Source organism: Macrobrachium rosenbergii, chromosome 57 (genome assembly GCF_040412425.1).
Source record: "Macrobrachium rosenbergii isolate ZJJX-2024 chromosome 57, ASM4041242v1, whole genome shotgun sequence".
Classification (NCBI taxonomy): Eukaryota; Metazoa; Arthropoda; class Malacostraca; order Decapoda; family Palaemonidae; genus Macrobrachium; species Macrobrachium rosenbergii.
In genome coordinates, this window is record NC_089797.1 from 410,001 (window position 1) to 427,500 (window position 17,500).

The window sequence follows — 17,500 nt, forward strand, 5'->3', positions numbered from 1 at the left end:
CCTGTCTCCCACCCACACCTGGGGACTTTCCCCTCCCCCCGCCCCCACCCACAGGGGAACACCTGGGGTCCCCCTTACCCCTTACCACTCCTCACCACAGGGGTATTCCGTATTTTCAAGGAAACCCCTCCATCATACCTTTTCATTACTCATGTGCTACAGAGAGAGAGAGAGAGAGAGAGAGAGAGAGAGAGAGAGAGAGAGAGAGAGAGAGAGAGAGAGAGATCCTTCGACCCATTATTCTTTAACCATTCCTAGAAGGAGCCAAGTCGAGATGATTAGTACAAAGGTCTTTATGCAATTCTGTTTCCTCTTCTGCTATTATTTCTTATTTTTTTCTGTTGAACAGGGTGGGCGAATTCTTTTTCTTTCCTAAATCTCTTTTATTTTTCCTTTTCACAGTTATTTTCTTTCCCTTTTCATATATGCCATGAATAAGAATGAAACAGATGGCAGAAGGGTTGACAGGAGAAGAACAGTGTGAGTTTAGAAATAGGTTGTTGCGTGGATCAAGATTCTGCTGTGAAAAAGTTATGTGAGAAGGTTGGAAGTATATTGAAATGTGGGCATAAAATGGGCATAAAGCTTTTTAAAATTAATTTCAAACTTCTCACTTAACGTTTTCATAACAGACTCTTGACCCATATAACCTTTTACTCGTCTAAATCCTAACACTGTTCTTCTCCTGTCGTCACTTCTGCCACCTGTCACACTTTCTCAAATTCCTGCCATAAAACTTCTTTGGTATACTATGTAATGTTATGCCCATTAAATCTTATAGATGCTTCTATACTTTATACACCAGAATAATAATTTCTCTCACCCTTCCCTAAGGGACTTTTCCTTATACAGAAATAACTTGCAAACCCTAGTCAGCTTCTCAGTTACACTCAGTCCTATCAATTCCCCATTGTTCCCATTCTTCAACCTTCCACTTCAGCTGATGAAAAGGGACTTCTACCGAAAAAATAATGAAAAATTGAAAAGGTCTGTAACTTCAAGGACAGAAAATGTTAAAACCATTCAGCATTTCAAATATTCCCTTCTCATCTTAGCGTTGCACACTTTTTTTTTTTTTTTTTGTATCTCTTCATACCCACTGACCTCCAGTATTTCAGAAGTGTTCTCCGAGGATCTGGTGGTATTTATTTTCGTACTGAGGCGTTCCAGATGATCTCATACGACGTAACTTGATTGACAGCATCATCGTTCGAATACAGATCTCGAACGTTGATGTAGGTTATTATGCATCACAAGACCCGAGACATCTTACATTAGGCCAAAGTCGTCGTTGCCATCTCTCAAGTTTTGTCGAGAATCTGAGAATCTGTTTCTCTTGAGCGGGGTGACTTTTCTCTCTCTCTCCCTCTCTCTCTCCCTCTCAACCACGCCCTGCTACCAGCCACTAGCAAGGCAGTACCACAACTCCCTTCCCCCCCGACCCCACGACCACACCACCTGCCCACCCGTGTTACGTACACACACACACACACACACACTCTGGGGCTGCTGTGGCAATCAAATGCCCTCCTCACCTGGCTGTTCCTATTGACAGAAAACATCAGTCATCACCTGTCAATCTGTTGCTATGGCAATCGAGGATCCTTTTTCGTGTGCCGTTGGGCAACGTGAAGCCCTGGAGGAGATTCCTTGGGCCCCTTGGCTTAGGATTCTAGAAACATCTGTCGTTAGGATCTCTGGCTTGACCTCAAGAAGAAGAAGAGAGAGAGAGAGAGAGAGAGAGAGAGAAGAAGGCTTTCAGGAGGAACCTTTTCATAAAGCACCTGGAGGTTGCAGGAGATAGAGAGGTACTTTCACAGACGATGCGTTACCAAATCCCTTCAGATTTAATGAAAGAAGTTTCTTGTAACTTCACAGATTTTAGTCAATGTTCTTGTAACTTCACAGATTTAGGCAAAGAAGTTCCTGTAACTTCACAGATTTTAGTCAAAGAAGTTTCTTGTGACATCACAGGTTTTAGTCAAAGTTCTTGTAATTTCACAGATTTAGTTAAAGAAGTGTCTTGTAACTTCACAGATTTTAGTCAAAGAAGTTTCTTATAACTTCACAGATTTTAGTCAAAGAAGTTTCTTGTAACATCACAGATCTTAGTCAAAGTTCTTGTAACTTCACAGATTTAGTCAAAGAAGTTCTTGTAACTTCACGGATTTTAGTCAAAGAAGTTTCTTGTAACTTCGCAGATTTTAGGCAAAGAAGTTTCTTGTAACATCACAGATTTAATCAAAGAAGTTTCTTGTAAAATCACAGATTTTAGTCAAAGAAGTTCCTGTAACCTCAGAGATTTAGTCAAAGAAGTTTCTTGTAACTTCACAGATTTAGTCAAAGAAGTTTCTTGTAAAATAACAGATTTTAGTCAAAGAAGTTTCTTGTGGCTTCACAGATTTTAGTCAAAGAAGTTTCTTGTAACATCACAGATTTTAGTCAAAGAAGTTCTTGTAATTTCACAGATTTAGTAAAAGAAGTTTCTTGTAACTTCACAGATTTAGTTAAAGATATATCCATCAACAGAAACTGATAAAAATAAATTTATATATACAACAGAAATATATATATATATATATATATATATATATATATATATATATATATATATATATATATATATATATATATATATATATATATATATTTATATATATATATATATGAGGGCTGAAGTTGAAATATATTAAGCACTTCTTAATTATATATCTTTTCAACATATAGTTCCCCTTGCACCAGATTGCACAGGTTTGAAAAGCCACGGGATAAATTAAAACATTATAGGTTTCCTTTACAAAAAAGAAAGGCATTTAAAAACTGTAAATGCATTATATCCCATTTATTCCGAATAGAATTTGTCATTTCGGATTCATTATTTTTCTGCAGTTAGCTCTCAATGCTTCCTAAACTGACTCTGCAAAATATCTTGCGAAGCTTCAATAACTCAATTCAATACAGAACAAGCGCTGCCAGACGCACGATCTATGGCTAACCTTAACCTCGAATAAAATAAGAACTACTCAGTCTTGGGGTTGCAATTTGCTATGCTTGATGATTGAAGGTGGATAATCAACATACCAATTTACAGCCCTCTTGCCTCAGTAGTTTTTAAGATCTGAGGGCGGACAAAGCCATCTCAGTAGTTTTCTTTGACAGAAAACTAAAACATGGCAATAGTTGTTTTTAAATTTCTTGACTTGGGTGAGACACTGTAAAATTGTCCAAACGTTCACACAACGGAATGAATAAAATTATCATCTGTGGGATTACCATGCAAATTAACATGTCAAAATTCAAATGTCAAGCCAGTTTTTTTTCTACAACACTTTCCCTCTTCTTAATTTTCATATGTCTGCGTCAGGGCCTGATGCTACATAGTTAATAATTAAAAAGGATGACGCTTCTTTCTATTATTATTATTATTATTATTATTATTATTATTATTATTATTATTATTATTATTATTATAACTCAGGAGATTAACCCTATTCATATGGAACAAGCCCACCACAGAGGCCACTGACTTGAAATTCAAGCTTCCATTATTATTATTATTATTATTATTATTATTATTATTATTATTATTATTATTATTATTATTATTATTATTATTATTATTATTATTTCAGAAGATGAACCATATTCATATGGAACAAGCCCACCACAGAGGCCATTGACTTGAAATTCAAACTTTCAAAGAATATAATGTTCATTCGACAGAAACAACAAAAGGTAATGGGAAATACAGAAAGAAGAGATCAGCTATTTTAGAAATAAAAATAAATGAGCAAATTAATAAATAAATTGCTAAAAATGTAACTAAATTACTAGAGTACAAAGAGAATTGTTTTAGGGTAGTAATGCATTGCATCGTCCTTTGAACTTACCTTGTAATAACCTGATGACATCAATAAACTTAATATTTCATTTTTAAACTTACTTACCTTTCCAATAAGTGCACAGGTGACCACCAATGACGACACATGCTCTTGGCGACATATGCTCCCACGACCACCTGGTGGGGACGAGAACGGTGCTAGTAAGCTTATCCAAATAATCAATAGGTGATAAGTTGAAACAGGCCTTATGAGTCACAGTGAGGCTTGTTAGGCACAGATGTGATTGTTGATTTTTATTTTTGTTTCCTTGGGTGAGTTAAAACTTAGCTAACAGAGAGAGAGAGAGAGAGAGAGAGAGAGAGAGAGAGAGAGAGAGAGAGAGAGAGAGAGAGAGATGTTTTTTCAGTCAATTTTAAATAAATCATGAAGGGTTCAATGTTCAAATAATTGAGAGAGAGAGAGAGAGAGAGAGAGAGAGAGAGAGAGAGAGAGAGAGAGAGAGAGAGAGAGAGAGAGAGAGAGAGAGAGAATGGTTCATTATTCACATAAATTTGTGTGTGTGTGTGTGTGTGTGTGTGTGTGTGTGAGAGAGAGAGAGAGAGAGAGAGAGAGAGAGAGAGAGAGAGAGAGAGAGAGAGAGTTTTTTATTTAGTAATGTTTAAATAAATCATGAAGGGTTCAATGTTCAAATATTTTTGCGTAGAGAGAGAGAGAGAGAGAGAGAGAGAGAGAGAGAGAGAGAGAGAGAGAGAGAGAGAGCCTATTGACTCTCCTTGACCTGAGCCAACCGCAGCCTTGCCTCCTCTCAGAGGTTAAATATCTCTTGTATACTGTTAGCACTTTTCCCTTTTTTTTCTCTCAACTCTCTCTCTCTCTCTCTCTCTCTCTCTCTCTCTCTCTCTCTCTCTCTCTCTCTCTCTCTCCCCTCTATGGTTCATATCCATCAAAAACAGTAAGTCTCTCGATCAATCATTCTTCTTCTTTTAGGATCTTTTAGTTTTTAGTAATGTTTCTCATATTGCCACCTGGTTCCACCACCAAAACCTTCAGGTGGAATTTGAACATTTGGGCAACATTGACAAATATAGTTATTCTAACTCCTTAAAAAACATTTAAACTGTTTACACTAAGGACAAAATGATATAACATTAACGACCACAAAATATCATGGAATATAAATGTCTGAGGATCAATACTAATAATGAACCATTTTTTTATACCAACTAGAACAATGACTTTGTATAAAAGGTATTACAAATATTTTTTTAGCAAATCACTGTACCAGTGAATATGTTTGAAAAGTCTATTATGTCTAATTTACTCATAAAAACATCTAGTAAAATATGTTTAATATGTCTAAACTCACAAGATAAACTTTGAGTAAAATATGTCTAATATGTATAATTTACCCACAAAAAAAACATTGAGTAAAGCACAAAGACCTTAAAAGCCAATAAATACACATTATCTCACGCGAATGCAACAGAAACATGTAAAAAATGCGCCGAAGTTTCTTCGGAGGAATCGAGTTTTCTGTACAGCCGCTATAGCTTATAATCAAGGCCACCGAAAACAGAGCTGTCTTTCGGTGGTTTCGGTATAATGCTGTATGAGGCGCGAACCATGAAAATTTAACCACGGCCCGGTGGTGGCCTATCCTATATCGTTGCCAGAAGCACAATTATGGCTAACTTTAACCTTAAATAAAATAAAAAAAACTACTGAGGCTAGAGAGCTGCAGTTTGGTATGTTTGATGATTGGAGGGTGGATGATCGATATACCAATTTGCAGCCCTCTAGCCTCAGTAGTTTTCAAGATCTGAGGGCGGACAGAAAAAGTGCGGACAGAATAAAGTGCGGACAGAATAAAGTGCGGACAGAATAAAGTGCCGACAGAAAAAAGTGCGGACGGACAGGCAATAGTTTTCTTTTACAGAAAACTAATAATATAATGTTACGCATAACTCTGCATATGGAAGGAATTAAGTTCATTTACAGTATATTATGGCCAGATCGGTAACCTTAACAAAGAGATTAACGCACAAACATCCTAAAACATACTAGAGCACATACACATACACACACAAGCGCAATCACAAAGATCTGTATGCATAAACATGCACGCATTAACATCAAAAGATGCCGACAGCGAGACACTATTCTACGGTATGGGTGGGTTGAACAAAACAGCCATATTTCAGTAGTTGTTCTTTGTGGATGGGGTCTGATGAGCCGATGTTCTCTCTCTCTCTCTCTCTCTCTCTCTCTCTCTCTCTCTCTCTCTTCTTCAACATCATCGCCTAATTGTCCGTCTCTCTTTTCATTTACTAATTTTTGTAAATTCTTTTAATTCGATTTCTAGGTCAATGAAATTTTTCACATTAACTCTCTCTCTCTCTCTCTCTCTCTCTCTCTCTCTCTCTCTCTCTCTCTCAAACAGCACCTCCTGATTCTCTGTCTTATTCATTAATTTCTGTAACATCTAATTCTGTTCATAAAAGTTTTACACTCTCTCTCTCTCTCTCTCTCTCTCTCTCTCTCTCTCTCTCTCCTCGATTCTCAGTTTCCCATGCTCTTTTAATCAAATTCATGAAATGTTTTACACACACTCTCTCTCTTCTCTCTCTCTCTCTCTCTCTCTCTCTCTCTCTCTCTCTCTCTCTCTCTCTCTCTCTCTCCTCAACATCATCTAATTGTCTGTCTCTTTCCTAATTTTATATCATCCCCCAATTTGATTTGTCTCAATTAAATTTTTCATATTGACCCTCTCTCTCTCTCTCTCTCTCTCTCTCTCTCTCTCTCTCTCTCTCTTATAACTTTCAATACGTTTTAACTATCTCACATCACCAAAGTCACCCTGTTTAATTTATTATTATTATTATTATTATTATTATTATTATTATTATTATTATTATTATTATTATTATTATTATTCAGAAGTTGAACTAAAAACAATGAAACCTTCAATACCCCCCAAAAAAGGAGAATTATAATACCTTCGCAAGAGACCGGGAAACAAGCAGAGTGCATCAAAGCAATGCACGTACCAAATCCAAGCATTATATGCATGCAATTACACGTGCTTTCATCCTCGCTTGCATACTCAAGGCGTCTGTGCATGCAGTGCGCATTACAATCATCAGCGTACGCCAGCGTGCTTGCGGAATTAAATACTCAGGACTTGATTACGTGGTTATTTCTCTTAATTTAGGCGCTTAGAGACTGTACGCTTTATATAGCATGTCTGTGGTACAGATCTCTCTCTCTCTCTCTCTCTCTCTCTCTCTCTCTCTCTCTCTCTCTATCACACACATACATATATATATATATATATATATATATATATATATATATATATATATATATATATATATATATATATATATATATATATATATATATATATATATATATATTATATATATATATATATATATATATATATATATATAATATATATATATATATATATATATATATATATATATATATATATATATATATATATATATATATATATATATATATATATATATATATATATATATATATATATATATATATATATTGAATATTTACTGTCACAGTTCATCTTTGCTTTTCATCAGCTTATCAACCATTAGACAAATGACTGTCTGATACATAACCCTACCCATAAAATTAATTTTTATTGTTCTCGTCAAGTTTAATGGGTTTTCTTATTCAAATTGTTTAGTTCATTTCAATATATCTCAAATATTTATCCATTTCAAAAACAAGTCATTTGATTGCTGTATAGAATCATTCATGATACATTCGTACAATACATTGTCAGTTCTTTAAACAAATCTTCCTTTCTATGGAACATTAATTTATCATCTGCTGCAATAATTGGAATTTCAGACATGCAAGCGGAGATGCTATTCTCCTTAAATTGTAATATACTTTTTTCTGTTTATTAATCTGTTAATTTTATTCTTTTTAATATGTGAGATCTCTTCTTTCTGTATTTCCCTTTACCTTTTCTTATTTTTTAATGAACACCATAATATTCTTTGGAAGTTTGAATTTCAAGTCAATGGCCCCTTTGGTTGGCTTATTTCATATGAATAGGTTTCATCTTCTGAATAATAATAATAATAATAATAATAATAATAATAATAATAATAATAATAATAATAATAATAATAATAATAATAATAATAATAATAATTAAGAAATTCACAATCTCGTGAAAAACAATCTATGTAATAAAAATCCACAATTATATAGTTAATATATTACTATGTAAAATAAACAAATATATTACACAGTAATATATTTACCATATAATTGTGCATTTTTATGACACAACAACAACAACAAAAACAATAATAATAATAATAATAATAATAATAATAATAATAATAATAATAATAATAATAATAATAATAATAATAATAATAATAATGGCACACACTCCTAAATAGAAAATTAATCTTTCCTTTCAAAACCTCACTCCCGAACACTTATCAGATTCTCTTGTAAATATAAAGAGTTCCTAATAACTTCATTTGATCCCCTAACATCGTGTTGGCCCCCAAATGACTGGCCTCTTCTCCATATAGGAGAACCCAGGGTGATATTCATGGGACGTTTATTCTTGCTAGCACAGGGTTTAAAAGGAAGCCAATTTGTGCAAGTGTAATTAAGAAAGTCATTTTGGAAGCTGTTCGCTATGAGCCACACATACATACATAAATATATACGTACACGTATATGTGTATATATATATATATATATATATATATATATATATATATATATATATATATATAATCACACTCATTATTCATATGGGTTTTTCATCCACAACGCCACGACATAAAAAAAATTCTTTAATTTTAAACACATGATTTTGTGGAAATAAATTCAAATGCTAAAATTCGGCTATATAAAACAGAATGATTATTGGAAGTACAAAAGCATTGCAAAGCTATGTAAATATTACAGTTACTTCTGACGAGACGGATACACCGTTAGATAAAGAACAATTACCAATAAGGATTATAATCGAGAAAAAATGCTATAACAAAGTTTTACAACAACTACAACAAGGTCACACAGAAGCCTTGGGTATAATACAGAGTAACTTGACCTATAAACACATTTCATCTAACGATTTGTTTCCTAATAAATATTTAATTCTTCAGAATGTATGAAGTTGATCCTGCCAACATTTACGTTATTGATAGCACAGAGAGAGAGAGAGAGAGAGAGAGAGAGAGAGAGAGAGAGAGAGAGAGTAGAGTCACATCTTTGAATACATTCTTACGATTTCATGGCCATATAGTGGAGAGTGAGAGGGGTGGAGGGAGGGAGGTAGGGAGGAAAGGGAGAGGGTATTGGGAGGGAGAGAGAGAGAGAGAGGAGGGTGTTGGGAGGGAGCGGAGGGTCCAACACCTGGTTTTGAATATACCTTCTGGGTACCTTATCACCACCTGCTCAAAGTTTGGAATGATCGAATAAATAACAATGACAATATAAACTCTTAATTGTCTTTGGAGAGAGAGAGAGAGAGAGAGAGAGAGAGAGAGAGAGAGAGAGAATTGGACACTGCAGCAGCAACAGCCTTTTGACCCTCTTGAACCTTTTTCGAAAGTGAAACGGAATGAGAGAGAGAGAGAGAGAGAGAGAGAGAGAGAGAGAGAGAGAGAGAGAGAGAGAAGGCGAGCGATTGCGTCATCGATCAGCTGTCGACGACAGATGCGCTCTTGATCGACGCATGCGCGACGATCGGCCGGTTTAACCGTCCGTACTTCGATTGGACGCCGAAACGGCCATCGCAAAAGGTCTTCTTGTCTCTTGTAATTGCTTACATTGAACGTCTGGCGACCTTTACTACTTCTTCTTCTTCTTCTTCTTCTTCTTCTTCTTCATCTGCTTAGGCGTCTGTGTGACTGTTCATCCCTGGGCTTATGTTTCTCTCTCTCTCTCTCTCTTTTCTGTGAGTTCTTGGATGAAAGTCTGATGTTTGTGGGTGACCTTGGCTGCCACAGGGCCAGATATGGTGACCTCTACATGATGTTTTCTTAGGGATATATTGTGTGTAAGTATTCATCATGAGCCTAAATAATACATACATACATACATACATACATACATACATACATATATATATATATATATATATATATATATATATATATATATATATATATATATATATATATATATATATATATATATATATATATATATATATATATATATATATATATATATATATATATATATGTATGTATATACTGTATATCTCAAATATAAGGGAGCCCTTAGAAACGCCAAAATGTGGAAAATAAAGGCTATATTTCGGAGACCAAACTATCTCTCTCCTCAGGCAAATAGTGATATATATATATATATATATATATATATATATATATATATATATATATATATATATATATATATATATATATATATATATATATTCTAGAGTTTCGACTGTGGGTTGTGTGCCCACACCACAAATGCCCAAAATACCCCAAAATCCCGAAACGGGGCATTGAAGACAAGACGTGAGTGCCACTTAATTCCTCAGGCTGTATGCATATACACCTGCACCACGCCCCAGATGTTGGTGAATCATACCAGTTTTAAAAATGACACTTTCGTTTTCTCTCTCTCTCTCTCTCTCTCTCTCTCTCTCTCTCTCTCTCTCTCTCTTTACATATATATTGAAAAAGAGAGAGGGAGATTGAGAGAGAGACAGAGAGAGAAATTGAAACATCTTTGTGCCACATTTCAGGATTTCAAGCTCTCTCTCTCTCTCTCTCTCTCTCTCTCTCTCTCTCTCTCTCTCTCTCTCTCTATATATATATATATATATATATATATATATATATATATATATATAGAGAGAGAGAGAGAGAGAGAGAGAGAGAGAGAGAGAGAGAGATTCCCTTCAGATTTCTCTTTCTTTATCTCAGTTTCTTTTCTTTCTCTTTATCTCTATCTCTTCCTCTTTTTCTTTACATATATTTATACGGAGAGAGAGAGAGAGAGAGAGAGGAGAGAGAGAGAGAGAGAGAGAAACCAACTTGACCTCCCTCCTCGGAAGACTTCCTTAGACGGACGCACGCGCGCCTTTTGTGTGCGCGAGTGTGTGCGCGCGCGCGAGAGAGAGAGAGTCTTTGCAACCTGATTTCGAAGGACCTTCCACACAGCTGGTGGCTGTGTGACTCACTCTTGAAGAGGGGGGGGCTTGGGAGGGGGAGGGGGAGGGGGGGGATTTTCTAAAAGCCACCTGTTCCCCTTAGGGAACTTCGGGAACCGAGAAGGGCCGATTTTCGAACGATTTCCTTCGAGGGAAAGCGGAGGAATGGCGAGGGAAACTTGAAGTTCGTTTCTCTGAGTGATGGTGAGGTGATGGTGCGATGGTGTGTGTGTGTGGTGATGATGATGATGATGATGGTATTGATGATGATGATGATGATTCTGACGACCTTGGCCTCTTGGTAGAGAGTAAAACGACACGGGTAATATGGTGGTTGGGTATTGGCACACTATACTGTGTTATATATATATATATATATATATATATATATATATATATATATATATATATATATATATATATAACTATATATATGTATATATATATATTATATATATATATATATATATATATATATATATATATATATATATATATATATATATATATATATATATATATATATATATATATATATATGCATGTGTGTACGTGTTCCTTGCTGTTTAATCTCAATCTCTCTCTCTCTCTCTCTCTCTCTCTCTCTCTCTCTCTCTCTCTCTCTCTCTCTCTCTCTCTCTCTCCATAAACAAAAGCATTTTCTTCTGTAAATCAGTAACTTTTTTTTTACATAAAAAAGGGCATTATTGTAGTTCACAGAATTTGAACAATATATAAATAATATGCTTGTATGTATGTATATTTATAAATGTGTGTGTGTATGTTTGTGTTTGTATGTATAGTATGTCTGCATTCCATTAAATGCACAATAGATTATCAGCTTACGCAACCACCATAAAATATTTAATATTCTATCTCAATATGTTTTATTCTTGTATCACTTCTACCGAATAAATAAAAATTTTAACGATTTTTAACCTCAACTATAAAAATCGATAAAAAAAATTTAGAATATTTACCACACAAACCCACTGCAAATACCCAGAGTCCAGAGAGAGAGAGAGAGAGAGAGAGAGAGAGAGAGAGAGAGAGAGAGAGAGAGAGAGAGAGAACCACTATAACCCTGAACTGAACCTTACTTTCTCTAGTGGTATGAAAGGAAGAGGGAGACTGCCGTTTGAAGGTGTTGTCTCCAAAGCAATAGTCGAGGTATGCAGAGTAAGTGGCATACCCCAGGGGGAGAGGTGGGGACACTAAGTCCTTAGTGGGGAGGGGTGACTCCCAGCTGACAGTAAATAACTGTATTATTCTTTCAGAAATGATAATGATCTAGTTTGTGCGATGAACGCGAGAGACAGTGCATGTTCAGACGTACGTTATTCTCACTTTGAGATGACAAGTTGCTATCCTGTCGAATTTTGAGGTTCCTCTCCTGAGTTGAAAAGAGTTTCTAGGTCTCCTGAAGGCGATTGCTTTAGGATTTACTCGTGTGAGCATCATTTGCAGTTGAAAATGCTTTACAAGTGGACTGAGTCACAGAATTATTATTAAGAATAACCCAATTCATATGGAACAAGCTCACAGGGGCATTGACTTGAAATTCAAGCTTCCAAAGATCATGGTGTTCATTTGGAAGAGATAAGAGGAGGTAAAGGGAAATACAGATAAAAAAGAGATCTTACTAATTAAAAAAAGGAAAAAATAGATTAATAAATGAATAAACAGATAACAATGTCTTAAAACGCAAGGATAATAGCATTAGTATAAAAGAAGAGAAACATTTCCTCATGATAGAAAGGGCTTCAGAGAGACTGACTTTCTCAGTAAGCCAGATCTGCTGAATGAAATAAAAAATATTACCTCAAGGGAAGAAAGTATCCAGATGTCTCGAAATACTCTCAGTATGCCAAATTTGCTGCCGAGAATGACACCTGGAATGTCTAATGAGAAGCTTATAGTTAGAGAATCATCATCAAGGAAAAAAATCTAAGTGGGAGAGATTCCTTGTCCTAGATCTGCTAAAAATCATACCCTGAGTTAAGTTGGGGTTCAGCTTCATTCCCCATAATCTGCATAATTTCCATGACTTTAAAATGAAATAGTTTGACTATAACTCAACGGATTTCGGTAAAAATGAATAAAAGGAAGTTTCTGTCAAAAAGCATCTTACAATGAAGATAGTATTTTAGACATTTCAAATAATTTTTCTGCTACAGTTGTAAAGGGAATAACGTCTGAGTTTTTATAATGGGGAGCTGCGGTTGGTATCTGAATGTCTCTGAGTTTCTCGGAATAAAATGTTTGTGCAATCTCTCTGTACTGACAGGTATTTATCCCAATAATGAGTAAAAGCTGTACAAATTTCACAATTCTCTTCAAGTGCATTATTTCCTGCTTGAAGATTACAGCTGTCAATTTGTCCTCACGTGAAAAAAAGGCGAAATCATGGTTCCACCCTTACGCAGGAGCCGTTCCAAAGGTATGAGTCTGCATTCCCAGCATGCTTTCTTGGTACACGCCTTTCGATCAACAAGTTAAAAGAAAAATAGCTAAATAAATAAAATAGAAAGGATGTTTTCGTAAGGAATATTTGATAGCTTTATCTTTAATTTTTTCATTTTTTCTTATGTATTTACTGTATGTTTTATATAAATGGAATAATATATATATAAATGTATATATATAAATGTATATATATATATATATATATATATATATATATATATATATATATATATATATATATATATATACATGAATAGTACTCATACATGAATAAGACAGTAGAAATACATAAGAAAGAAATTAATGATAAAGATATAAACTATGAAAACACCTTATATATAAAACATATATATATATATATATATATATATATATATATATATATATATATATATATATATATATATATATATATATATATATATATATATATATATATATATATATATATATATATATATATATATATTATACATATATACATAAATACACATGTGTGCAAGTCTGTGCATGCGTAAAATGCCAAATGAATACTGGTTTAGTCTGTTAAGACGTTACCTTAGACTACTGCACTGTTATTAAGATAGCAATATGAATAGCCATTATTATTATTATTATTATTATTATTATTATTATTATTATTATTATTATTATTATTATTATTATTATTACTTAAAACCATCAAACGCTGCCGTAAACGTAAGTGCTGCATTCACTCTTGTCAGTAACATTTGAATATTTTGTTGCTTCCAATATTGTCAGGCTTTAAAATTCTCTCTTTGCTTTTGTTATTCCCGATTTTTTCCTTTATTCAAGAGGCAGTTTACCTATCGTCCTTCGCCTTCTTCTTCTTCTTCTTCTTCTTCTTCTTCTTCTTCTTCTTCTTCTTCTTCTTCTTCTTCTTCTTCTCCTTTGATTTTACGCAACGAAGCTGCAAAGACGCAACATGAAAATAAACGAAGACACGAGCGCCTTCCACTTAATCATTACCATCCTTCTTCATCTGCTCGATCCCATATTTGCAATCGTGTCTAAAACGATCAATACCCATGACGTCACGAAGCATATGCCTGTAATGGTCATCTTATTGTCAGACTTAGTCTTACATCCTGGCTATTAAAAGTTTCTCTTATTTCAGGGCTTTGAATTAAGGATTTGTTAGACTTCAAGGTGTTTACATTCCCCCAGGAGTGAAAGGAGACTTGCACTCAAGTCGTCTCTCACCCTCAAACTCGGTCTGACAACCTGATTGAGATTTGCACTCAGGTCATCTCCTCTAGTGCAATATTATATCATGGTTATTGAGTTTTCTTCTATTTCAGGTCTTTGAGCGAAGAATTTTAGACCTCAAGGTGTTTACATTCCTTCAGAGGGGAAGAAGACTTGCACACAGGTCGTCTCTCCCTCAAAATCGGATTTGTAAGACTTCAAAGTGTTGACGTTCCTCCAGGAGCGAAAGAAGACTTGCACTCAGGTCATCTCTCCCTTGCACTCAGATTTGTTAGGCTTCAAAGTGTTTACATTCCTTCAGGAGCGAAAGAAGACTTGAACTTGGGTCATCTCTTCCTCAAAATCGGATTTGTAAGACTTCAAAGTGTTGACATTCCTCCAGGAGCGAAAGAAGACTTGAACTCAGGTAATCTGTCCCTTAAAATCGGATTTGTAGGACCTCAAAGTGTTTACACTCCTCAAAGAGCGAAAGACGACTTGCACTCAGGTCATCTCTCAATCAAATTCAGATTTGTTAGGCTTCAAAGTATTTACATTCCTCCAGGAGCGAAAGAAGACTTTAAGTCAGGTCATCTCTCCCTCAAACTCAGATTTGTTAGCCTTCAGGGAGTTGACATTCCTCCAGGAGCAAAAGAAGATTTGCATTCGGGTAATCTGTCCCCTAAAATCGGATTTGTAAGACTTCAAAGTGTTTACATTCCTCCAGGAGCGAAAGAAGACTTGCACTCAGGTAATCTCTCCCTCAGACTCGGATTTGTTAGCCTTGAAGGAGTTGACATTCCTCAAAGAGCAAAAGGAGACTTGCACTCAGGTAATCTGCCCCTTAAAATCGGATTTGTAAGACTTCAAAGTGTTTACATTCCTCCAGGATCGAAGAGTCGAACTCATCAAATCCACGAGTCAGAACTCGATTAGTAATCGGAGCGCAGGAGAACTTTCCCTTCGCCTCCTCCTCTTCTCAGTCAGACGTCGAGAGATTTTCGAAGGACGGCCATCTGCTGGGTATTATCATAATGATACCCCTTCGATCAGTGAGCTTTGGGACAGACATGTATCCTAATGACCACACATGAGTGAAAATTAGAGATGAACTTCGGGGATTTGCAAGATGACCTGAATTGTTTGAGAAAAAGTAAGAGTGAAAGAGTCCTGGTAGAGAAGAGGGGTTGGGCAAACTTTGGTATTTTACAATCACTAGGTGTGAAGCCCGTTGAGTTATTTGGGTCCTTGGTGGATGTGTATGTATATATATATGTATATGTATATATATATATATATATATATATATATATATATATATATATATATATATATATATATATATATATATATAGATTAAATCACCTTTCTCCTATTTTATTCTTATCAGTTACAGTTACTCCCAAATGATTATAAATACAAACTGCTTCTGTTCTTCTAGTTTCTTTTGTTCCACCTTCCTGATTCCGTTTACCCTCGTGGCCTAAATCTTGTACATATTTCCATTCAAAACTCTCTCTAATCTCTGCAGTTTCTTAGTATTGCACCCCAGTAATGCATTATCTGTAAATATCAGCTATTCCACACTCCATGAGAAACCTATTTTCTTAATCCCAGAAGGTTACACTTAAATGAATGTCCTTACTCTGACTTGTCTCTGACACACTTTTACGCCAAACCTGTCACTCTCCCATCTATATATAAGAAAATAACCTTCATTTCCATTATAAAAAGCTTTGAATCATGTAACAGATAATCTCTTATTACAGCCATCTTCAATACCTTCATATTACATTTCTATAAATAATATCCTGAGGTTTTTTCAGAATCATATGACCATACAGCTGTTCTCCTTAACTACTTTCATAATAAGAATATGGTCCCCATAACTGTTCTTCTTCTGTCAACTCTTCTATAATCATTCAAACTCATTCTCTCTCTTGCAGTCAAAATCCACCCAACAGCACCAAGGAGTTCTGCTTTTAATCAGCCCGTAAAAACAAGGCCCTATGCCGCAGTGGTTCTTAACCAGGGGTGCTCGCACCCCTAGGGGGCGCGAAGCCTGTTCCTAAGGGGTGCGAGGATACCTATGAATAATTAAAGCGAAATATATTTTCTTATGCGCATGTTATTTTTTCTGAGCAAAAATAAAAATAAAATAAAATAAAATGAAATAAATAATTAATAATATTATTACTATTATTATTTCAGCAATTCAAGGGGTGCGAGAACTGACTGCTGGTTTGAAAGGGGAGCACGCATCGAAAAAGGTTCAGAACCACTGCCTATGGGATGGAGTCCTTGTAGAGCGTCCCTGGTATTTACGATCTCTGCTGCCTAATGAATCTTCAGATCCGGACTGGGCCTTCAGGGCTTGCGTTCCTCCAGAGTCTGCGGTGTTCTCGATCCGCTACCAAATGTTGCATGCAATTGGCAGTTTAAATGGTCTCTTCCATATACGTTAACTGACCAACAGAACGCAACCCTGAGAAGGTTAGATTCATGCTTCCGACTTATCAAACTGCTCTTGAAGTTACTGAGCTCAGAAATTCGTTGTGTTATTTAGATTAAACGAACATCAATATATTATGTTCAATGTTTCAGTAATCAGACGGATTGCCTGTGCAAACTGACACTCGTTCTTCAAGCGCCATAATCTTTTAGTTGTATACAGAAAATATGCATAAGGATGTATTGCCGAGCTCTAAGGTATACTGTAGGGCAAGGTTCCAAAAGCAACAAGCACACACACAAATAGATAGATAGATAGATAGATAAATGCAAGGAACAAATTCTAGAATAAGTC

At 35.1% G+C, this 17,500-nt stretch overlaps 1 long non-coding RNA gene across 1 annotated transcript in view; it reads right to left on the reverse strand.

The window, feature by feature from the left end:
- The window catches only part of LOC136837017 (uncharacterized), a 38,793-nt gene that overhangs the window by 4,498 nt on the left and 16,795 nt on the right, over positions 1-17,500 (reverse strand). Inside the window, exon 3 of the long non-coding RNA XR_010852522.1 lies at positions 3,948-4,018. This is a non-coding gene — a long non-coding RNA (uncharacterized lncRNA). The remainder of the gene's footprint in view (positions 1-3,947; positions 4,019-17,500) is intronic.